We start from the raw sequence: 26,178 nt of genomic DNA on the forward strand, positions 1-26,178 counted from the left end.
TGGTGTATATAAATAAATAAATAAATGATACCAGTCAATTTATCTAGTAAATCTGCATATTTGATGGTCGGAAACATTAGGCCACTCTAGCCTTTTGCATGTTTTTCGCATGGCTTCATCAACAATGTTGGAAAGGTAGGCACATGTTGCTCCTCCTGTTTTTCTTTCTTTTGGTGTGAATGTTTGTTCTTCGGAGAGAAAAATATGTTTAATGTATAAAATAATCATTCTGTCAATTTATAGGCAAATAGGTAGAGTTGAACTTGAATTGAGTTTACTATTGCCACTTAAATTATGAGTGCTTGATGTTTGATTTGGTTTGGGAGTCCTATCCCTATTCAACTGGAAGTTGAACTCTTGACCAGATTCTTCAATGAGTTCTTATTGGAACCAGATTGGGACTGTTACCCCAATTCGACTTGGAGTATGATTATTCTCAACAAGGACCAAACAAAATTGAATTCTAGTTCGAGATAATCTATAACTTTGCTGGAAAAAGCTTACATATATATGATCCACCTTCCTTCAGGAATCAGGCACCAAAAACAAAACGAAGAAACAAAAGAAATGTAAAGGATTATAAGTGGAAGGAAGAAAAATGAAAATCATGGTAAAATAGAGTTATATAGTTGTCACATCATTAAAGAGACTAAAAATTAAAATGCTTTAAACCCTTTTTTATTTCTCAATAAAGAAATTTGTCTATGAATTTCAGCTGACATGGACTGCATTCAATAACTCTTTCAATCAAGTTTATCTATTTTGCCTTCATTCAAGCAAAGGTGCTTCTCAGCAAGTAAAGTGGGTCCTTAACCTTCTTCCATAAAGTTAATCTTTACTGGTTTCAAACTAGTTCACTAGAGCCTGCCTTTCTGAATAGACTCTATAAATTGACAGACAACATCATACTCCATAGAAGGAATTAAATAGAGAACTCATTGATGCAGGACATCGTAGAGAGACACTCGATCGAGCGAGTACCCCCCCAGGGACTCCGCTCGATCAAGCGCTTCATACGTGCTTGAGCAGTGGCCTACCGGGAAAGAGCGGTCGATACGCGCTCGATGGTGGCTCGAGCGGGTCTCTTACAATCAGACGATTTTCTGCATTTGGCAACAATTCAATTCAATTTTCTCACCGATTTTCGACTTATTTCTAGAATTAGAACTTTCTATATTTTCTCTAGTTTTCCATCTTTTAGTGATTTTTCGATCTTTAGGAAGTTTTCTTGCCTCTCCAAAAGCTTGTCTATTGTTATAAGAACAAAATTATTGTACTGAAGAACACAATTTTTGGCATATTACAACTTGAAACTTTTCACCCCTACCCCATCTCATCCTACCAGCCATGCACTAACAACAGGGAGCATTGCTGTTTCTGAGACAGGACAAAATATGGAGAGAACACAGAAAAGGGCACAAAAATATGTCCACATCAGAGGTAGGAGGGAACAGCAGAACTGCATTGGATCTAAGTGGGTGATCATGTATTCAGACTCCACTATGTTTAACATGCCCACCATCAATTTAGTGGTTGACTGGAGGTGCCATTTCAGGCCTTTCTCCGAATCCTTTACCCTTCTTGCTTTCATACTTCAATCACATATAACAATATAGGAAATTGCTAATCTCAGAAGCTGTTAAAATACCGAATCCGTCTTGATGCATAGCTAGAAAGTTATATGGACATTTTTATAGATAACACATATATAATCGTTAGCATCAAATCAATTATGGAAGATATCACATCATGGTACCAGATTGGCTGATTGGGCTATATCCAAAAAGTTGATGTTTTTATTTGCATTTTTCGAAAGTAGTGGGGTAGGTAGCTAGAAGTTTGATTCGCAGGGGCAAAATTATATGTGGGGTTTAATCTGGCCTTGGCAAGTTTTAATAGTGTTAGAAATGTTTGATTGTTTCCTGTGACAAAAACATATTATAATCTGGCCTTGGCATGTTCTTCTGCACATTTCACACCTAATAGAAACTCCATGAACTTCAAATGTTGAACAAATCCTAGCCGTCCGAACAACCCATTCACAAGCTAGAAACAAATCAAACCAGCAAATAACTAACAACAGGGGCCATTATACTTAATCGTGTTAAAGTATTGATTAAATGGTTAGATTTATCTCTTCCTATCAGCTTAAGCTTTTGGGATAAGGGGTGTGAAGACAGGGTTCGAACTCAGGATCTCTATTCTGATACTATGTTAAATCACCACTTATCCTAAAAGATTAAGCTAATAGAAAGAGGTAAATTTGATTATTTTATCAATACTTTAACACTTCACCTCACGTGTGGGCTCAAACTTCATTTTAATAAGTGAGGCTCAACAAGTGAAATGTTTAACCGAAATATGGGGTCAATTGTAGAGTCAGGGTTCAAACTCATAATATCATGCTCTAATACTATATTAAACCACCACTAATCCAACAAGTTTAAACTGATAGAAAGAGATAAATTTAATTATTTAATTAATAATTTAACAAATCCAACATCACAATGTATATTTTAACTTGGCTGGCCAGGGGTCGTATGCCCCCTCGGATCCCCTGGCTCCGCCATTGCTTGAAAGAGTGTAATCTGGTGCTATCTTTCCTTTCTACTTCCAGTATATGGAAGCCTAAATGGTGGATTATATATTCTGCAACCATGCATGTAGAAAGTCACTCAGATGTCCAAAGGCATTATGCACAATGAAGTACCTAGAAATCAATTTTCACAGAGACCTTTCGATCAACTTAAGTGATTCAGTGAAGCACCCTCTTTAACTTGAAACCTTCTGCGATTCTAGAGCATCTCGTAACTTTAATTCCCGTTGTTTGATTCTTTTTCGACGGTCACAAAAATGGACAGAAGATAAAGAAGTAAAGAACATTCCAGATCATATGATATCCATGCAGGATAAGGACTGAAGAGATTTTAATTAATGAAACGTGAGCTACTTTCTCTGTTCCTCAAACAGCAATGATTACTGTATATATATTTGTTGCAAGAGATGTCTGATTCTTTTTTAACACCAACCCACTACACAAACGAAATAAAAACTATACATAAAGTTTGGTGCGAATGATTAATTAAAGAGCAATTCAATGAGCATTTATCCAAGACGTCTACCTCCACACGCATTAAGCCATTAAGGGAAAGAGAAGATAATGCAATGGATATGAACAAGTAAATTTAATCATATATTTAATTAATACTTTCTCTATCACTCGTAGGTTCAAACTCTTTTTTAATAAGTTTCAACACGTGAAATATTTAATTATAATAGATGTGAATGACTGAGACAAGGTTCGAATTCAAGACATTTGGCTCCGAGAACATGTTAAATCATCACTTATCCTAAAGTTTTTTGGAATAAATGGTGATTTAACATGGTCTTAGACTCAAAGATCCCAAGTTCGAGTCTTGAACTTCATAATATACTCTAACATTAATGTACGCACACAAAACATGACTTGAAAATCAGGAATGATGGGAAAAATTTAAGCTTACAAAACCACATACCAACTTCTATATATATCTAGGGAGTTCAAGGGATCCAGGATAAACCTGCAAAGGCAATAACTGCAGCTATCCTTGGAACTCCTTTGATCTGCAAAAGATGGATCTTTAGCAATGTCAAGCTAGCACCATATAAAAATAACATTTGGATCGTTCTCTCACCATTACATGATCCATATGTCACGTCAATCCATGGCGGAGGCACACGCCCACAATCGTTATAGCGTCAGACTTAATGTATGTTAACATAAGTTAATAAGTACTCTTAGTAGACATCTTTGATCATAATTCAAAAGCAGGACAAACAAAAACCTCCGCGACAAAGCCAAGTCTAACCTGATCCGTCTGAGAAGGGGGGGCTTGCACGGGTCCGGGGTTTGCCCTGTAGGGTGGCTCTGCCTTGGGGTTCCCCGTCATATATATCTATATATATATAAAATCTTGGTCCAGCTAAAATGTGTTTCCTAGAACTTTCATCAAGCATCATAAGTTCAAATCACACCGCTGCCCTCCTAGAAGAGCCGCTCCCTCTGGAGTGTACGTACGTTGACATAAAAGCAAGTAAATAACTAGCAAGCGACATCATTTGGGCATTCCAGTGGCATAAAGCCACAATGAAATTCATATGAAACTGTCAAATAAATCATAGCCCACAAATATATATTATTATTTTTGGATGAACAAAATTTTAAAAACCTGTCAGAAGTGGGATTTGAACCCACGCCCTCTTACGAAGACCAGAACTTGAGTCTGGCGCCTTAGACCACTCGGCCATCCTGACACCTATTGGCCACGGTATATTTGAAACAAACTAGCTATACTAGCCAATTCTTTACAATGAAGCTATAAGTGTAACTATCATAGCTTTGATCTCTCTATACCATGTTCTTTTAACTGTTTATTTGACAAAGGGTTAAGTATAGTTAAGGCCCTTTAACTACTAGTCATTTTAAAAAATGTCTCACGTATTACAGGTGTACGTAACACTTGGATACATCAAACTATGATTTTGTTGCAATTAAGCCACTTTTTTATCGTTCTTCCAAAAAAATACTTATATTTTCTAAAAAATCTAAAATAAAAATAAATGAATTTTTCATACAAATTCTTTCTATACTAATCAAACCTTACTCTATGCATTTTTTAATTTATTTAAATGATTGTTTGTTCGAAAGGCCCAAGTGTATTTAATCCTTGGACAAAACATAGTTTAATAAGCAAGTCACCGATAACCCATCAAAGCAACAAAGAGTAGAAAATAAGGCATTATTATTGTGACAAATAAAACTCATAGTTGATAGTTTTATGTTATCTTCTACGTGCATATCGATGCAAGGGTGGAAATTCATAGATACTTTTTATTAACAACGGTCTCAATTAAGTTTCACGCACAGTTAATTATTTGCTCTATTTATTATTATTGTGACAAAATCAAAAGGGCCTGCTTGCCCTTTTGATTTGTATGCCTTACGAGGTTGTTGATCGAAGGCTGTAATGTAGTTAAGGGATTATTCATGTTATGTAATGTATTAATGTTCTGATATTTTATTGGTTGCTTTTATGTATGAGGATGTGTACGTAGTTAAGGAAAGAAAAATTTATAGTGCGTCTTCGATCTCGATCCTGCTATATATATTATGAGGTAATAGTAAGTACCAAATTGAAGGAAAGCCAATTGATTCCTCTTTGCTGACGTGGCAAAGGTAGAATTAGGATCTCTGCGGCAGTTACGTTCTTGGTGACTTGTGGGACTGGTTTTGGCGCGTGAGGGCGCGTGCTGTTGTACGGACGGACTTTCTGGTGGCCGGAATTCTCGGGTTACAGATTCCGGTGGTTGTGGGTATACTGTTTTTGTGTGGAAGTATGGCGAAAAGGTAGAATCGTCGAGGGGTGAAGAAGGTTGAGAAGCCTTGTGAACAGGTGGTGAGTTCGATCAATGAACCTATCTTTGATGATTTTCAAGGGGAGACTACAGAGGAGCATTGTGATTCTAAGAGTGTTCCAATTGAAAATGGTGGAATTCTGGATCCAGCCATGGATTGCCTGGAGGATGTAGTGGTGTCGTCACCTGTACTGGTCCCGGTTGATGAATTGCCTGTTCAGGAGGAACATTTGGCTCTTCCCATTCGAAAGGTGTTATGAACCTAAATAGTTGATAATAATAATATAGCACTTTGAGGGGCTAATCCTCCACACACATAAGCACACGGCTATATGGTTAGACTTCAAATCGTATCTTTCATTTCTCCTCCAGGTCTGTTTTGTACAAGATAATAACATAATTGCAACAGTTAGTGGGGCTGTTCCCCACTAACACACAACTACCCAACTTCTAATAATTGAAACATAAACTACCCACTACTCTACTGGACTACAACAGCCCAGTTGCATGTTCTAGGATCATGCGGAGTAGGATTAGGGAATTACAAATTACAATACAGATATAAAAGACAATTACAACCTTATAAACACCCTTGATTACAATAATGCCCCTGACCCAGCTGGAGTGCACTCCCATCTGCCTGCTGCGTAGAAGAAGACGTGGCATTCATCTAGCTTCTTGATCCCTGGTATTAAGCAAGTTGTCCGAGCGCAGACCACCCATCCTCGACTAAGAGCACTCACATTGGATCGTGTATATTCCAATCTAAAATAGCTAATCAAAACTCACTTTATCTAGTTTAGCTAATGAATTTTAAAAGGCATACTCCATCCAATTATCTATTCTTAACTCTATACTCTTTTTTTACTCTTATTTTATTCTTTTTATCTCTTTTCTACTTTTTGTCATTTTACTTTTTTCACTTTTTGTATGTACAAAACAATAAAATAATAGATAGATTGGTGAATAGTGTAACTCCACATGTAGAGTTGCACTATTCACAAATCTACCAAAACTCTATTTTAGATTTAGGATAGATAATCCAATGGAGTAGTGTTTTTGTGAGTTTGTTATCTATTATAGATTTAGATGGGCTTTTACATGATCCAATGTGAGTGCTCTAAGAGCATTAGGGAAATACACATAACACAACCTTCTCCATTAAAGGACCTTGCCCACAAGGTCCGGAAATCGCTCCCGAAGATTCTCCAAATCCTCCCAATTGGCGTCTTCTTCTAGCGTTCCTGCCCACTGGACGAGCACCTCTGTCCCTGCACGGTTCCCCTTTCGCACCAATCTTCTGGTAAGTACCTTTTCTGGTTCAGGAGCTAGGGTTCCTTCGGGGGTTAATATGGGTAGTGCAGTAAGTGGGGTTATGCGGGTTCCAAGATGTTTCTTGAGGAGAGAAACATGGAACACCGGGAAGATTTTAGAATTTTGGGGAAGATCGAGCTTGTAAGCTACTTGACCGATTCGGCTAGTGATTTGGAAAGGACCATAATACCTAGGAGACAGCTTGAGGTTTCTTCTTAGTGACACCGATAATTGCCTATAGGGGCGAAGACGGAGATAGACCCAATCTCCGATTGCAAATTCCCTGTGGGTACGGTGCCTATCAGCATACATCTTCATCCGTGACTGTGCATCCGCCAAATTTTCCCTAATTAAGGAGAGAATAAACTCTCTACTTTTTACGGTTTCTTCCACTGCTTGAACACTGGTGGTGTTAGGCTCGTATGGTAGGAGACGAGGAGGAGGATACCCGTAGATTGCCTCAAAAGGTGAAAGTTTTGTAGAAGTATGCTCGGCAGAATTGTAGGCCCACTCTGCCAGGGAAAGCCACTTTAGCCAGTCTTTAGGGCGATCACCTGTGAAACTCCTGAGATATCCCTCTAAACCCTTATTCATAATTTCCGTTTGCCCATCAGTTTGGGGGTGGTAAGCTGAGCTCAATAGGAGCTCAGTGCCACTCAAGCGGAATAGCTCCTTCCAAAAATTGCTGGTAAAGACCTGGTCCCTGTCGCTAACTATGGACTTGGGTAAGCCATGAAGCTTGAAAATGTGGTCCAGAAATAGTTGAGCTACAGAACTTGCTGTGTAAGGGTGAGAAAGAGGAATAAAGTGTGCGTACTTGCTTAGCCGATCGATCACCACCATGATTACATTCTTCCCTGCTGAATTTGGCAGCCCTTCAATAAAGTCCATACTAATCTCAGTCCACATCTGGGATGGAATTGGAAGGGGTTGTAACAGCCTTGCAGGGTGGATATTCTCCACCTTATTTCTCTGGCAAACATCACACTCCCTGATGTATTTGCGGATGTCTCTCTTCATTTTAGGCCAATAGAACTCCTTCTTTACCTTTGAGTAAGTTTTTTGATTGCCCAAGTGGCCAGCTAACGGACTGCTATGAAACTGTTGCAGGATTTGTTGCTGAACTGGAATTAAGGAGCCCAAGTGAAGTCTACCTTTGTAGAAGAGGATCCCATTCTGCATGCTGTACTTTGCTGGATCTAGAGATTCTTCCTGGAATTGCTGTAGTAATTGTTGGAGCATTGCATCACCCGGGTAAGACTTCTTAAGCTCCTCTAACCAGTCTGCCCTGATTGAGCTTATTGCCTGTAATTCTAACTCCTGCACTGTATTTGATTGATCTGTAAAATCTGCATTGCTGTGTATTGGAATTGATGCATGCCCACTATTTGTTTCTTCCCCTGCCTTAGCTTTTCCGCTAGTTTCCTCTGCTGTCATTGCTTCTTCTGCATTAGTCTCATTGTTGGATACCCTGGATAATGCATCTGCAGCTTTGTTTTCCCTCCCCCTTTTGTACTCCACCATAAAGTCGTACCCTAGGAGCTTAGAAACCCACTTTTGCTGGGCAGGTGTACCAACCCTTTGCTCCAATAGGTACTTTAGAGCTTGCTGATCGGTTCGTACCACAAAAGACTGCCCCAGTAAATAGTGTCTCCATTTCCAAACTGCCATGACCAAGGATAATAGTTCTTTTTCATAGGTGGATAGGAACAAGCTCTTTCCTTTCAATGCTTGGCTCAAATAAGCCAAAGGCCTCCCATTCTGCATTAAAACTGCCCCTATTCCAGCCCCAGAGGCATCACACTCAATAATAAACTTCTTGGTAAAATCTGGTAGGCCTAGTACGGGAGGGGTAGACATTAACTCCTTAAGATGCTGAAAAGCTGCTTCAGCCCCTTCATTCCAAATAAAGGAATTTTTCTTCAAGAGAGCAGTTAAGGGTGTTGCTACTCCTCCGTACCCTTTAACAAATTTCCTATAATATCCAGTTAAGCCTAAGAATCCCCTTAGGGCTTTTGGGGACCTAGGACTTGGCCAGCTTTTCATTGCCTCAATTTTAGTAGGATCGGCTTTAACTCCCTCTTCTGAAATGACATGGCCTAAATAATCCACTTCTAAACTTCCAAAAGTACATTTAGATGCCTTAGCATAAAGGTGGTGGACTTTTAGGGCTTCCAGGACCAGCCTTACATGTTTAAGATGTTCCTTTAGATTCCTGCTATACACTAGGATATCATCAAAGAAAACTAACACAAATTTTCTTAAATAAGGCCTAAACACTTCATTCATTAAACCTTGGAAGGTAGAGGGTGCATTGGTTAGTCCGAAGGGCATTACTAGGAATTCGTAGTGCCCTTCATGCGTGCGGAAAGCAGTTTTGTGTATGTCCTCCGGTTTCATTCGAATTTGGTGGAATCCGGACTGAAGATCTAACTTAGAAAAAATTACAGCTCCAAACAACTCATCTAACAATTCATCTATATTAGGAATAGGATACTTATCTTTAATGGTATCCCGATTGAGAGCCCTATAATCGACACACATCCTCCAACTCCCATCTGCTTTCCTCACTAGTAACACCGGAGAAGAATATGGACTTTGACTCGGCCGAATAACTCCTGAACTCAGCATTTCCTGCACCAATCTTTCAATTTCTTCTTTTTGGTAGTAGGGATATCGGTAGGGCCTAACACAAGTAGGTTTTGATTCATCCTGTAAAAGGATTCTGTGGTCATGACTCCGGAATGGGGGTAACCCTTTAGGCTCCTGGAAAACCTCTGGATATCCCTCTAGAAGCTCCTGGATGGCCGGGTGCATCAGATGTTTGGTCTTCATCACTGTAGCTTCCATCAATTGTACCCAAACTCCCTTGCAATCTGCACCGGTCCCCTTTGGTATGTTCTCCCTGGCTTCCACCAAATCAGGGGCAGGAGATAGCCCCTGCAGGATCACCTCTCGGTTCTGATATGGGAATTTCATTGTTAGGGACCCGAAATCCCATAGGACTGGACCAAGCATTTTCAACCAATCAACACCCAAAACCACATCACAGCCACCTAAAGGAAGAAGATGCAGTGTTGCTGTAAAGGTGCATCTTTGCAGGAAAATGGATACTGCCGAACAGTGTCCATGGCAAGAAAGAGTGGCTCCATCAGCCACCATGACTGTTAGATGCCCTTTTTGATCCACTGTAAGTTTTGCCCTTTTTGCCACATTGGGGTCCACAAAACTGTGGGTACTCCCTGTATCGATTAAGATCACCACCTCAAAGGGACCTACTTTTCCTATAACTCGCATTGTGCGAGGAGTTGGAGTTCCTGCCAAGGCATATAGAGTAATGCCTAGCAATTCACCCACCTCCTCCTCTTCTAGGGACACTTCCCCGTGCAACTCCAGCAACCCTTCATCCAAGGGCTCCACTTTCTCCTCCCATTCAATTCCTTCCAACACGTAAAGTCTGGGTTTATTGCACTTATGCCCGGGCTGGTATTTTTCGTCGCAATAATAACACAACCCCTTTTCCCTCCTCTCTTGCATTTGGGTAGAAGTTATTCTTTTCACTGGAAAGGTTGGTTTTCGGTTGGGATTATTGAAATAGGAACTGTTGGGGGTTGGATGGGGGTTAGTAGTTTTAGTGAGGTTTGGTGGGGGTGGTAATCTTGGGTATGAAGAAGTAGATGGCCAATTTTGGGTTCTAGGGTTGCGGTTCCTCCTATAAACCTCCTGTTCCTGTAATCTTGCTAGTCTAAAGGCATTTGGAAGGGTAGTAGGTTTAAACATGGACACCATAATTCTCAACTCTTCTTTGAGCCCACTAACAAATGAACTCACCCGAAACTCCTCTGACAGTCCAGGAATCCGGTTGGAGAGAACTTCAAACTGGGATTGATATTCATCCACAGTGGAAGTTTGCTGCAACTTAGTGAATGCCCCCGCTGGATCATCATAAGCCGAGGGCGCGAATCTGATCTTTAGGGCTACCACAAACTCTTCCCAGCTTCTGACCGAGCCGGACTCCATCAGCCAATTATACCACTGCAGTGCCTTGCCTTCCATGTGGAAATAAGCAATGGGAACTCTCTGGTTTTCCGCAATCTGGCCATAAGCGAATAACTGTTGTGCTTTTAGTACCCAATTATTCGGATCTGCCCCATCAAACTTGGGAAAGTCCAAATTGACACTTCTAGGATTAATTCCCCCACCCTCAGGAACAGTTGGTATGACACCCTCTGAAACCTTCGGTATGGGAGAAGTTTTAGATGGTGGTACTGTTTCATCAACCTCCCCTTCCTTCTGACCCGAGGGAGTTTTTGACCCACTGGTCTCTCCTATCATGATGGTCTTCTCTGGTGCTCTTCCCGCCACTGCATCTAGGATAGCACGCAGTTGCTCCTTGTTTTCTTCATGATTTTTAGTATACACTTCCTGTTGCTTGTGAACAGTATCAGAAAGTTGAGTTAACTTCTGACTTTCCGCCTTGCATTCTTCTCGCAGCTTGGCCAAGGATTCGGCTAGCTGTGCCACACGAGTACCCTTAGCCATGGTCGCAGGAACACGGCTCTGATACCACCTGTTATGAACCTAAATAATTGATAATAATAATATAGCACTTCGAGGGGCTAATCCTCCACACACATAAGCACACGGCTATATGGTTAGACTTCAAATCGTATCTTTCATTTCTCCTCCAGGTCTGTTTTGTACAAGATAATAACATAACTGCAACAGTTAGTGGGGCTGTTCCCCACTAACACACAACTACCCAACTTCTAATAACTGAAACATAAACTACCCACTACTCTACTGGACTACAACAACCCAGTTGCATGTTCTAGGATCATGCGGAGTAGGATTAGGGAATTACAAATTACAATACAGATATAAAAGACAATTACAACCTTATAAACACCCTTGATTACAATAATGCCCCTGACCCAGCTGGAGTGCACTCCCATCTGCCTGCTGCGTAGAAGAAGACGTGGCATTCATCTAGCTTCTTGATCCCTGGTATCAAGCAAGTTGTCCGAGCGCAGACCACCCATCCTCGACTAAGAGCATTAGGGAAATACACATAACAAAAGGATGGTGCAAATGTTGAGAAGATTTCAGTGACAGAACCGATACAAGATTGGAAGAAATTGTTCAATTCTGTTAAATCTTTTGGCTCTTTGAGCTATCATGAACCTACTAGGATGGATGGTAGGGTTGTGGTTAAACCTCCTAGGGAAGCTGTTGAGAAAGGTATTTCTAAATGGTCTTCATCTCTGATAGGCCAATTTCTTGATAAGCCACTCCCTTTTTATGTTGTGAAACGCTCAGTGGATAATATGTGGGCAGCATATGGAAAAGTGGAGATTTTCTTGATGGAAAATGGGTTGTACCTATTCCGTTTTGCTGATGTACAAAGCAGGGAAGCTGTTCTGGAAGAGAAGCTTTGGCATATTGCTAACAAGCCTCTCATTTTACGTAGATGGATCCCAGGTATGCAATTGTTGAAACTATCTTTATCTACTGTTCCTATATGGATTAAGATGCATAATCTTCCTATGGAGTATTGGGATTCAGATTGTTTAAGTCATATAGCTAGTGGGGTGGGTAAAACTCTTTGTGCTGATTCTGTCACTGAAGAACAGCTTAGACTAGGTTTTGCTCGTGTCTTGGTGGAAGTTGATATTGACTCTGCTTTTCCTAAAGAAGTTGAGATCATAGGAATCAATGGTGATGTTGTTAAAATTGGGATTGAGTATCCTTGGCTTCCAATTAAATGCAAGAAATGTAGGTCTTTTGGTCATGCCTCACATACATGCACTAAAATTGAGAAAAGTGTTTGGATTCCACGTGGGAGAGGGCTTGCTCAGCAGGTAAATGTTCCAAAGAATTCTATTTTTTTGAAGGGACAAGTTGATCAGATTGCTAAGGCGAGTTCTTCTAATGAGGAACAATGGACTGTTGTAATAAGTCCAAGAGAACCCTGAAGTCTCATCCTCCTATTGTAGATAATAGTCAACATTGGACAAACTCTTTCCAATCTGTTAGCTAAGGTGGAGGGCAGGAAATATGATAAAAGTGAAATAAGGAAGTCGAATGAAGCGCTTCAACAGATTTTGGATGAAATGGTAGATCCGGATCCGTCTTGTGCTATTGATAGGGGTAAAGGAAAATTGGAAGAGGGGAAGGTGGCTGCGATGGGATATGAATCGCCTCATTCATGAATATCCTTGTTTGGAATGTGAGGGGTCTGAACCACCCCTCCAAACAAAAGGAGGTTCAAAGTATGATAAGAACTAAGAGGATTGGTTTAATTTGTCTTATAGAGACTAGAGTAAAGGTTTCAAAAGCTGATCGTATTCTTGCTTCTATGTTGCCTGACTAGGACTTTTGTTTCAATTATGAAAAACATTTCTTAGGCAGAATTTGGGTGTGCTGGGATAGAACTGAGTTTAAAGTTTCTGTTCTTGATAAAAGTGATCAAAGTATTAATTGTTTTGTTCATTCTATCAAGGATAACTATGATTGGTGCCAGTCTTTTATTTATGGTGCTAATCAACCTGCTGATAGGCATTCTCTTTGGCTTAATTTGCAATCTATGAAGTTGAGGGTTGGCTCTAATCCTTGGATTTTATGTGGGGACTTCAATGTTGTTAGAAGTTTGGATGAAAAATGGGGAGCTAGAAGCTTAAATGCTTATGAAGTGGATTTTGGGAATTTTTTAAGTAACCTGGAGGTCACTGACCTTAATTTCAGTGGTTGTTTTTACACCTGGAATAATAAGAGTGAAGGGTCGGGTTTTGTAGCAAGGAAACTTGACAGAGTTATGGTTAATGAAGCTTGGATATGTAAATTTGGCAGAACTTGTATTGATTTTCCTCCAGGTGGCATATCTGATCATTCCCCTGCAGTTATTTCTGTAGGGTCTTTGATTAGCTTTGGTCCTAAACCGTTTAAGTTCTTTAATTACTGGCTGGAAAATAAGGATTATATGGCGTGGATCTCTGATTGCTGGAATCAGGATGTCCAAGGTGTTTCTATGTATAAGCTTTGTGTGAAGCTTAAATCCTTAAAGACAGTGCTTAAAGACAAGAATTTTAGATGTTATGGTGATATCAGAAATAAGGTTCTCCAGGCTCGTGAGTGTCTGGATATGGCTCAGCGTGCTGTACTAATTTCTCATGGCAGTGCTGAATGTTTGCTTAGGGAAAGAGAATGTTTGCATGCTTATATGTCTATCAGTAGGGCTGAGGAAGCTTTTTTGAAGCAAAAGGCCCGCAATCAATGGCTTCAACTGGGGGATCAGAATAATGCATTTTTCCATAGGTTCCTTAAAAGCCGGCATGCTAAAAATACCATTACACATCTTTATGATGAACATGGTAGTAGAGTGGAGGATGTTGCTCAAATAAAAGAAATAGCTGTAGAGTTTTACAAGAAGCTCTTGGGCTCTTCTTCTATGGTTTTTACAGAAGGAAATGTTGCTAGGCTTAAGCAACTAATTTCTCCTATTGTTTCACATGAAAGTGTTGTGATGTTGGCTAAGGATGTTTCGGCTGAGGAAATAAGAAGTACTATTTTCAGTATGAAGTCAAATAAGGCCCCTGGACCTGATGGCTTTACTGTTGAGTTTTTCAAGTCTTCTTGGTCTGTAGTTGGGAATGATGTTGTCACTGCTATTAAGGATTTTTTTAATACTGGTCTGTTGCTCAAGGAGATTAATGCCACCAGTTTATCCTTAGTTCCTAAAAAGCCTAATGCCTCTGTCATGGGGGACTTTAGACCAATTGCTTGTTGCAATGTTATATACAAGTGCATCACCAAAATTCTCTCCAATAGAATGCTTCTGGTTCTTGATTCTCTGATTAGCCGAAATCAGTCAGCCTTTATCCCTGGCCGAAATATTTCAGAGAATGTTCTTTTGGCTCAAGAAATTGTTAGAGACTATCATAAGAAGGGCGGTAAACCTAGATGCACAATGAAAATAGACTTGATGAAAGCCTATGATTCAGTGAATTGGGATTTCATAATCCATTGCCTTGCATGTTTTGGATTTCCAGAGAGATTTATTAACTGGATCAAAGTTTGTATTTCTTCTCCCAGATTTTCAGTTTCTCTTAATGGTTCTCTTATTGGCTATTTTAAGGGTGCTAAAGGTTTGAGACAAGGGGATCCTATTTCCCCTTATTTGTTTGTCATTGCCATGGAGGTGTTTACTAGGATTTTGGGTGAATACACTAAAGAAGGGACTAGGTTTAAGTATCATTTTCGTTGTTCAAAGCTGAAACTTACCCACCTTTGCTTTGCTGATGATCTTCTTATTTTTTCTGATGCAAATTTGCCTTCTATCTCTATCATTCAAGAAGCTCTTGTGGAGTTTGAGAAGTTGTCTGGGCTTAGAGCCAACCCGTCTAAAAGTTCTTTTTTTTGTTTGGGTTTATCCTCTAGAATGAAAATCTCCTTGCTGGACAGATTACAGATGCAAGAAGGGCATTTGCCTGTCAGATATTTAGGGGTCCCTTTGATTTCTACTAAGCTTTCTGCTGCAGATTGTAAGCTGTTGATAGATAAAATTACTAATCGCATAGGTTCTTGGACTTCAAAGAACCTTTCATTTGCAGGAAGGTTGCAATTGTTATCTTCTATTCTGTACAGTATTCAAGTCTTTTGGACTGGGATTTTCATTCTCCAAAAGCAAGTAATCAAGGAAATAAACCAGAAATTTAATAGATTTTTGTGGAATGGAAAGGATAGTACTTCTGCAAAGGCCAAAGTTGCATGGAGTGAGGTTTGTTATCCGAAGAAAGAGGGTGGGTTAGGTCTGAAGAATTTGGAAGTTTGGAACATATCCTCCATGTTGAGACATGTCTGGACGTTATTTGCTTGTGCAGGATCTATTTGGGTTGCTTGGATTCAAGCTTATATGCTGAAAGGGAGGAGTTTTTGGAGTGTGAGCATTCCCCAAAGTTGCTCTTGGTGTTGGAGAAAGATTCTTAAACTTAGGGGTATTGCTAAGAATTTTATTAAATTTGAAGTAGGTGATGGAAAGATGATTCATCTTTGGCAGGACAACTAGCATCCTCTTGGAGTGTTGTATGAGAGGTTTGGCTCCCGTGTTATCTATGATGCTCATAGTCGGTTGGATTCTAGACTTGATTCTGTTTTAAGTAATGGCATTTGGTGTTGGAAGCCTGCTCGGTCAGAGGAGCTTGTTGATATACAGAGTCGCCTTCCTGAAGTTCAGCTTGGTTCTGTTGATAAACCGATATGGACGATTGCTCGTAAGGGTTCCTATGTAAGTGCTGACACTTGGGATTTTTTGAGGGATAAGAAATATGAGGTTGATTGGTGGCATGTTGTTTGGTTCCCTTTTGCAATTCCAAAACATGCTTTTATCATGTGGCTGGCTGTACAGAATAGATTAAGTACGGGTGATCGGCTGTTGACTTGGGGTTTTCAAGGTGATGCACAATGTGTGTTCTGCAGGAATGGTGTTGAGACCCGAGATCATATTTTTTTCATGTGTAGCTTCAGTGCTCGTATATGGAAAAATTGTATGCAAAGGTGTAATGACTTGGCTCCTTCTCTTGATTGGCAGAGGGTGTTGAATGACGGTTGTAGAACTTGGAAGAAGAAGATGATGGCAGGAGTTCTTTGTCGTTTGGTATTGAGCTCTGTTGTCTATAATATCTGGAAAGCCAGGAATGCTATTAAGTATCAAAATGCTCCTAAATCTGAAGAGCAGATACTCAAGCAGATTTTTTGGGAAGTTAGATCAAGAATTTCTGGAAGAGAAAAGTTTAAGAAAAATAGAGAGAATGTTAAATTTTGTCATCTCTGGAATGTAGATGTCTCTATTCTTGTATAATCCTAGTTGTAAGACTTTTGGTTGTTTTGGTTCTGCAGTAGTTTTCTGCTGTGTTTGTTGTTCTGTTTGTTTCTTGTTGGTTTGTTGTTTGTAACTCTGGTTCGTAGTTGTTAATAATATTGATTACTTATTCATCAAAAAAAAAAAAAAAAAAAGTACCAAATTATCTTAATAATCTCAAAGGACAAATTTTAGATGGGTTACTTAAAAAGAGGCTTTATATACAAATAGTTAAAAAAAAAAAAAAAAAAAAAAAAAAACTTAAATATATGATGGAGAGCCAACTATTGCAGCTAAATCCAAAAGGTTTCTTTGGCTTTCAGTGGGAACAAAACCACAAGGTGGCCGGATTATTTTTCTCAGTGATGGCCTTGAAAATGCCATCCAGGCAACAATTTCAACAGTCACATAATCGCGTACATCACTTCAAATTTATCTCCCTTAATACTCTGCAGTTCTGCACCACTTCCTTCACCCCTTTCGCCGTCACATTCAAGCAGCCGGCCTGCCAAGTCTAAATGTAGCAGCTGACAACTTCTCTTTCCGATCACCACCAAAGCATCATCGTTAATCCCTGATCCTTTTGCACTCATTTCCTCCAGTTTGGAGATTTCAAAATCTATCACAAGCTCTTTAATCCGACTACAATATTGGTTTATCTCTAAACGCCTAATCTCACTACATCTCTTAAAAATCTTCACAACGCTTTTGCACTCATCTCCATGATGTAACGTGTCATAGGTATATTAGTAGTGGGCCTACTGTTATGGGTATAATAGCATTGGGCCTTTGCCTTAGTAGTATAATCGGCCTTTGGCCTTATTAGTTTATTAAGCCTTTAAGTGGGTCTATATAAACAAAACCAGTAAATTGTTTTAGTCATTCAAGTTGTAATTCAGTCTTAGACTGAAATGAAGGGTGAGCACCTCGAAATGCTCTTGGAGGCCAGACACCTTGAATGTCTATTTTCAATATAATTTTCCTTTACCGATTTCTTCACTGTTCTTTATAATTTCGTTCACATTCTCCATTTCTATTTAATTCCATTTACATTTATGAAATACAAACCCTAGAATTTCCTATCAACCAAAAAACCTGTTACATAATGGCATCATTCTTACATGACCACAACGCTTTCTTCATTGGCAAGCCATTAAGAGGATCCTTCGTTATCTCAAACACACAGTGGTTTACGGATTGCTTATTACTCTTAACTATTTTTTCTACGCTTGAAGCCTTCTCAGGCACAGATTGGCAGGGCTAGTAGAAGATCCAGTACTTGTGTTTATTATGTATTTCTTGGTTTGAATCTTATCTCATGGAGCTCTCGAAAGTAGCCTACTGTATCAAGGTCAAGCACCGAAGTAGAGTACAAATCAGTTACAAATATATATAGCTGCGGAACTCTTTTGGATTCAAGCTCTCTTACTTGACCTTGGTATTTTTGCTCTCTTCTCCACCGAAACTTTGGTGTGATCATATAGGCGCCACACCTCTCATTTAATCCCGTGTTCCACACAAGAACAAAACATGTTGAAATATATTTCCACTTTGTGTGTGACCATGTAGCTGAAAAATCATTACAGGTCCTTTTCATTCACAGTAATTAAGGACCAACTCGCAGATGTCCTTTAAAATACTCATGATGTGAAGAGACGAGATAAAGATATGGTAGAAATTAACCACATCTGTGGTATTTTCAAATGTATAGTTAGTGTAATATATCTAGCTTGTAACAAAATCAATTTAATAATTATATATATGAATGCAAGCTATGAGCACGAAGGTAGAAACCATTTTTCAGTAAATTGTGTGATCTTATAAAAAGATATTAAAAAAAATGTCTAATAACATAAACAAACATTATTACACAATCTATAAATAAACATTATGGGTTATAATCACGACCCATTATGTTAGCATGTTCCTTAAATGTCTTTTGTGGTAACCATTTCGTTAATAGATTTGTAATCATGAGATATGTGATAATATGTTTTATATTTAATCATAGCTATGCAGACATACCTTGAACTTGTATTTACATGTATAACAAGCAACAATCATGTCACACGAGCAACTTTATTGATCAGTTTATCCTTTGTGATTGTACATAATATTGTCAATATGTATAACCACTTTAATTTAGATATGCATATAAGCTATACATGCATGCATATCTAATTAAGTAAGAGTCTTCGGGACACAGACAATTAAAGTGGAAAGTGAAAAGACCTTTCACACATTTTCCATAACATAGCGTCTTCGGTAATATTTTCAAGCATCGATCTCTCCCGACAGATTAAGTTAGTGCATGGCAGCCAACTGAAACCAAATTTTCGAATTTCAGCGTTGGGTTTCTTTGGCTTCCAATAACCTATCATACAAAGAGCAAAATGGAAAGCAAAATAAAAAGAAAATACATAAAACCATGCTTACAGGAGTAGTGTAGATGGTTTTTTCATTAATGTTGGCAAAGAGTTGAATATTGAAAATTGCAGTTGCGTACTTATGATGATAATATCCTAAAGACTAACGTTAGATGACTACTGTTGGAAAGAGAATTCTTAAAAAAAAAAACTCACATTAATTTTTATTTTTTTCAAACCCAAATTTTAAAAGTATCTAAATAAATTATGTGGAAACCGAAGGTGGTCGCACCACCCTCAGAGTCATTTTGGCGGTGGTTGTAGCCACCTCCAAGCATCGTTGGGGGTAGTCTTGTCCACCCCCGATGGCACCAAGGGTGGTCATACCACCCTCGAAGTACCTCAGGGTTCCACCACGAGGGCTCTAGGGGTATTGGTGCAACCATCCTCGGGATTCTATTCTGGGTGGTTGACCACCCACAAATTTCATTCAGTTATATGTGTGTGTGTGAATCTTGGGTATTTAGAAATTTTGGTTAAATTTTAGCGAGAACATGTGTTGTAACCAAACAAAAAAATAAGATTAATTATTCTATTCCAACCTCTTACATTCTTAATAATACTCACCACAAAAAAAAATCAGCATATTTGAGCTCTTTTTGTCTGTAGCCGTTTTAACAAAACAACTCGAAGTGGAGCCATTTTAATAAAAAGGCTCCAATTTGAGCCGTTTTAACAAAACAACTCCGATTGGAGCCCATGTTTATTAAAACAACTCCAATTCGAGTTGATTTAATAAAAATGGTTCAAATTGGAACCATTTTAACAAAACGGCTCCAAGTGAAGCCAATTTAACAAAAACGGCTGCAATTGGAACCGTTTTTCTAAAATGCCTCCATTTTGAGCCGGTTTAATAGAAACAGTTTCAACTGAGCCGTTTTACTAAAACGCTTGCAATTGGAGTAAAACGGCTCCAATTTGAGCCATTTTTTTTCTTTCTAAAACGACTCTAAGTGGAGTTATTTTTGCTAAAACGACTCTAAGTAGAGTCGTTTTTGCTAAAACAACTCCAAGTGAGTTATTTTTATTTTTAAAAACGACTTCATTTATAATAACCATAATCCTATATACTATATATATATAGCACTAAATTAATAAACCCTAACCTTATATACTATATATAGTACTAATTAATATATATAAACCAAGATATATATATATATATATACAACACTTTAATATTTATAAGTTGTATTTAGGGTTGTAATTGAGACGAAGCGAACTTTAAGATTATTTTATAGACTTGCTCGTTTATGAGTTGAGCTTAATTAAATTGTTGATCTCGAACTAGAGCCGATTTATGAAATGTGTGTTGAAGCTCGACTCATTTAAAACTCAAGCGAGCTCGTTGAGAATGTCATTTGAGCCGATTCGGGTTATTTGACAAGCTTGACTCAATTAGATCTCGATATTGGAATCCAAGCCCGAGTTTGTGAACGACCTCTATACATTTATTAATAACATATATGCATAAACCCTATATTTGTATAATATACTATATATAGCACTATATAAGTTGTATTTTTTTTTTTTTGACATGTCCACACAAGAAAAGGGAGGGGGGATTCGAACTAGTGACCTTCGCTTCATGAGGCGTGGTCTCCAATCAATTAAGCTACCCCTTGGGGACTACATAAGTTGTATTTAAGGCAGTAATCAAGACAAGCCGAGATTAATAACTACTGTTAATTATATAACTATTGTTAATTAACCATATGTGATATGATATATATACACTAAGTATTAATAACTAATTAATATGTTAGCTAGCTAGTTTAACGTATATAATACTATTATCAATGTATTATAATTAATATGTAATACTATATTTAATTAGCTAGTATACCATATGCTTATTTAGTAGATATATATATAATTTTTTTTTTTATCAAAAAATACCTATAAACTATAGTTAACTACGATATATAAATTATATAATATAAATAGAAATATTAAGTAACATATAGTTAATTATATTTATTAAGTATATGTTAATTAATTAGATAATATGTTAATTTATGAACTAACTAGTTAATATATATGTTAACTAATATATATACATATAAATATTAAGTAACATATGTGATATATATTAATAAATTGAATAAAAAATAAAAACAAGTGGACGACTCCAATTTGAGCCGTTTTGGGAGAAACTGCGCGGCTCCAGTTGCAGTCGTTTTTGCCTAAAACGGTTCAGTTGGAGTCGGTTTCTCCAAAACGACTGCATTTGGAGGTGGGTGGGGTCACTGGGGTGCGTTCGCGCGGGACAGTTTCACTGGGGTGCGCGCGCGCGGGACACGAAACTGTCCCGCGCCACACCCCAGCGTCATATCACCAAATTTTTCGAGAGTTTTGTTCTTCTCTCTCACCGATCGAACACTCTCTCGTCACTCTCACTCTCACTCTCTATCTCTCCCCCCCCCCCACCTTCCAGCGACGCCCGCCCACCCACCGCAAACTCTCGAAATCCACAGACAACCACCACCGAACGCCAGCCTACCAGCTCGAAATCCGGCCCTCGGGCACCGTTCGCCACCTACGGCCTTCTCTCTCTCTCTACATCGTTTCCGGCGCCCAGCCCCGGTGAACTGAGCGTGAGTGGTCCGTGATTTGGTGCCCAAAGCTTCTCTGCGTTCAAGCCAAAATCTACAAGGTAATTTTTTGTCCTAAAACGTCTCTCTCTGTTTTTTACTCTTTTTTTGTTCCGTTTGGTTCCTGAGAAAGTATAGGAAAAGAAAATGGATTATTTTGGAGCCTTGTAAGGGCTGGAATGGGAGGAATAGCCGCCAAAGCCCACTGACATTAGTACTTGAAAACAGAAGGCACATTATAGAAAGTGATAGAAAGCTAATATGTTGAATCTGAAAATCATAAAGCGGTCCATATCTGATTCTGTTCTGCGTGTCATACTTGATAGTGATAATACTAGAAAACTTATTCTTGTAATAAAACAAAAATTCTCGGAGTCTAAAACTGGAGACCTGATGGATAAACTTATGGACATAAAATATGATAGGTATTTTCTATGCAAGAAAAGGATTTGTTCTAAGTTTTAAGACTTAGATGATGTTGAAGAAGAATCTTGCAAGCAACAATTTTTTTTTTTTTTTGATGAATAAGTGAATTTTACTAACAAAAAAAAAACAGAGTACAAACAAAGGTCAAAACCGACCAAACAAAAAAACAACAAACAGAGGACAAAACTCTGTAACAGCTGGCCTCAAACCGAAACAAATGTCACACTAGTAAGCTCCCATCTATATTCCACATCTGACAGATCGCCACATTCTCCATGCTCTTTATGAATTTTCCTTTCCCTGAGATTCTATTCCGAACCTCCCAGAAAATCAATCTTAATATCTGTTCTTCCGTTTTAGGGTGGCCTTTTGCTTTGATCTCATTTCTTGTGCGCCATATATGATACACGGTAGAGCTCAAGATCAACTTACACAGCACACCCTGCAACTTCTTCGTTCTCCATTTCCTGCAAGCTTCGTCAAACACGCTCTGCCAATCTAGAGGAGGATGCTGATAGAAGCATCGATTCATGCAGGTCTTCCAAATACGAGAGCTAAAGCTGCAGGAGAAGAAAAGATGTTCACGGCTTTCCACTCCATTTCTGCAGAAAACACACTGTGTGTCTCCTTGATACCCCCAAGTCACAAGCCTTTCTCCTGTTGTAAGCCTATTAAGTACCGCCAACCATAAGATAAATGCTTGTTTAGGAATAGCTTGAGAAAACCATACAACAGGCCACCAACTGACTTCCGGCTTCCTTTTCCTCATAAATTCCCAAGTATCAACACTCACATAAACTCCTTTCCGAGATAGGGTCCAAGCAACTATTTGGATGTTGCTTACTATAAATCTACTTTAGCATAGGTTCCTTTGAATTCTTCCTTGTTGTAGTAGAAACGTTTGGGGTATATTTCGGGGAGGGAATGCAGAGATTGATAAATAAAAAGCTGTACCCTTAACAAAGGAAAGTAATTATTGGTAAAAAGAGATATTATCTTCTTTTCATCTCTGGTTTGAAATGTAATTGTTTGAGATTTGAATCTTCTTGATTTTTTTTTTTCTCAGTAACCAAACAGGGGGAATCCTTGTCCCAAACTGATCCGTTGTAGTACGGCTTTTCTCCACGTGATATGCCTAAATGTTATGGATGTCAACACAATTAATGTTGATATGAAGATTGATCGTGTGCCATGCATCATTGTCTTGTTTGTTAATGTATTGTCGTTATGGACATTGATTGTGTGACATGATGTAATAGGTTCAATGATGTGGTTGTCTGAATTTATTGGACAATGGGAAAAGATTTTAAAATCATTTGGTGTGTGGTTATGGAGTTTCATTGGTTGCATCAAGAGGGCTAACTTATCTGCTTAAATTGTTTTACCCTAATTATACTTCTTTTTGGCTAATTTGTCTGTATGGTGGACTTCCAATGACAATGCAATTATTTCTCTCAATTAATATATTTTCTTTTTCTTTTTCTTTTTAGAGGGCACTTGGTCGGGTAACTTCTCTGAGTTGGAAATGCTTGTTCAAACACTTGAAACTCAATGTAACGTCCATTTGACTAGAAGTTGTGGTAATTAAGGTTATCTTAGTTTTGCTAGTTGCTAATGTTTTTCCATTTCTGCACACAGGTGGTGACTGGCATAAATTTACATAGCAACTGTGGTTCTCACATGTTGATGACTTAATCGTTCATTGCAAGTTGCCTCGCTTCTCTCTGCAAAAATCTTTTAGCATGTCTGATTTCGATGATATCTATGTACTACTAGACTCTGTTAGTTTGATTGTCTACCTATGGTGTTATGTTTGCATTTTCTTTGGGAGAAGCTGCTTTAGGTTATTGTAGTACTGGCTGTGTTAGGCCTTTCCCTAAATGGCTGTGTTGCTTTTTATTGTATGACTTGTGATGAATATGCTTTGAAACCAGTTTGGTTCTTAGATCTTACCCAAAATAAAAATAAAAAAGAAAAAGAAAAAATTATGTTTGTGTGGACATAGATAATATTACAGTGGGAAGTACTTTCCAAAGGATCAATATGAAAGTAGGCACGGTCGTAAATTTTTTCTGAAATAATATTTTCGTGGTGACTTTTCTTTTAGAGGATTTCTCTGAATTTGTTTCTCATAACTTGTGATAAGGATCCTAAGATGGATATGAAATGAGTTGGGTGCCCATATGGTGCTATTCCATATAGAAATATTCATGTTTTTAGTACCCAGTCATTTATTGGTGTAAACATCAAATTCAGCAAGTTACAATGAGTTTCAGGTTTTTTTATTAAAAATTCTGTTTTGCATGAATTGGTGATCCTCATGAAGAAGAAATAGCCTGAGCATTGGCTGCAAAAATGATCTTTCTAAATTTGCAGATAATTGTTAGCTTTTCAAATTAATTTATGAATGACTGATTACCACTGTACAAGTAAAATGATGAGTTCTTGACTTTCATTATTGTCATTTGTAATTTACTGGGTATTAATTATTTCATTGTGTTGCCTAAGTGTTCCTAACTTCATTGTTTGTACATGCAGTATCTGGATGAGAACAAATCATTAATTTTGAAGATTGTTGAGAGCCAGAAACAAGGAAAACTGGGTGAGTGTGCTGAGTAAGCATTAACTTTCCAATTTAATGGATTTTGGCTCGCTTGTCTTGTATTGTCTCAGCTTGCAACTAACGTTACTAAACCACATAATAACCAAGAATCTTGATCCTCTGATTAACATCGATTGTGTCTCCGAGGCACTTTCATTTTGTCTTCTGCTCTACAATCAATTGCAAGGCATAAAAGCTCTCATTTTGTATTCTGCTTGCACCTTCATGATTTCCATTATACTTCTTGTCAATTGCAGTAGTACTTATTCAGAAAGGAATCTAGTCTAGTCTTGGTAACCGTAATCTGACATTTAATTTATCTTATGATTCGATGTTCTTGACTTCAAACTAATGAATATATTTGAAATACTCATTGAAGAGAGGGACTTTTTATATTTTCTTGCACCTTTTTGCAAGAAGTCTAGTAGATGCTTGTTTGCTTAGACACATATTAGTCTTCTTCCATTATAAACTTTCTTTCTTTCTCATAGCTCTCTACTAGCATGTGTAAAAGCATAATCTTTCTTACTTGGAAATTTTCTATTTCATCTCATAAGGCTCTTAATACTTCTTTTCACAAGAAGATATCTAGTTTACTTATCAAAACAATATCTAGTTTATAAACTATAAGTTATTCTTGAAATAAATAACATTTCAAACATGTGTACAATATCATTAAATAGAAACAAGTATATAAATCACAGTTAAATTTGTGCTATATGAATGAAACATTTAATACAGATAAGTGTTTTCTGAAGCATTTAGTGCAAATAAATAACTTTGCATAAATCTTTATCTGGAAGGGGTAGGGTATATCACTTGATGTGAACCCCGTCAAGAATAACGAGACCCAACAACGAAAGGGAACCCAAGATCGTTCTATGGACAGATTCGAATGGAAGACCTCGACTCGTTGTTTATGACAAACAAGAACCTCGGTATAAGGAAGACGCCACAAACGGTGGTGGAAACTCCGTTTGATAAGTCGAGATGAACGCCACGGGAAATCCCGATAAGTTCGCGTAGTTCTTCAAAGAACCAAAGAGAATAAACCTTACAAGTTTTATGAATAATCAATGTCTGCGTTTCCCATTGCTTATGCACCTATTTAAAGGGCTGAACATTACAAGAGAATAAAAAACTTCTAACATAGAAAACCTAATTAAAGCCGAAAATGGGCAAGGAAAGAAATTCTTACCTTCCTAAAACACACAAGACATATAAGGCAATAAAGGCTGGACGCCCACCCTCCTAATCAAAGCTAAAATAAATCCCTACTTGCCTAAAAAAAAGAAGAGCTGGAATAGGAAAGAAGAGCTGGACGCCTAGAGTCATATAGAAGGAAACAAAAGACAACATAAAAGAAAAGAAAGTGGCGCCTAGAATAGCCATGCAATCCGATCATTCTAGAATAGACCCAAAATATTTCTTGCCAATTCTTAGCCTTGACCGGATTCTTCTAGAACTTGAATCAAAGTGACGATTCTTTGTTGCCCACGTGGATCATGCTCAATGGGCCTCTACGAATTTGCTTGAGCCCATAACTCTTGGATGAGTCCGTTGAGT

The 26,178-nt window shown here is 38.3% G+C and overlaps 1 long non-coding RNA gene and 1 other non-coding gene across 2 annotated transcripts; one reads left to right on the top strand and one right to left on the bottom strand.

Moving 5' to 3' along the window:
* Positions 1-4,209: 4,209 nt before the first annotated feature.
* TRNAL-CAA (transfer RNA leucine (anticodon CAA)) lies at positions 4,210-4,293 on the bottom strand. The gene has a single exon. It is a non-coding gene; the product is annotated as a tRNA-Leu (tRNA).
* A 17,163-nt stretch (positions 4,294-21,456) lies between these two features.
* On the top strand, positions 21,457-23,807 carry LOC133862782 (uncharacterized). Its single transcript, XR_009899310.1, has 3 exons — positions 21,457-21,646; positions 23,501-23,563; positions 23,649-23,807. It is a non-coding gene; the product is annotated as an uncharacterized LOC133862782 (long non-coding RNA).
* The last annotated feature ends 2,371 nt before the right edge of the window (positions 23,808-26,178 follow it).

This window comes from Alnus glutinosa, chromosome 3 (genome assembly GCF_958979055.1).
Source record: "Alnus glutinosa chromosome 3, dhAlnGlut1.1, whole genome shotgun sequence".
In the NCBI taxonomy this organism is placed as follows: domain Eukaryota; kingdom Viridiplantae; phylum Streptophyta; class Magnoliopsida; order Fagales; family Betulaceae; genus Alnus; species Alnus glutinosa.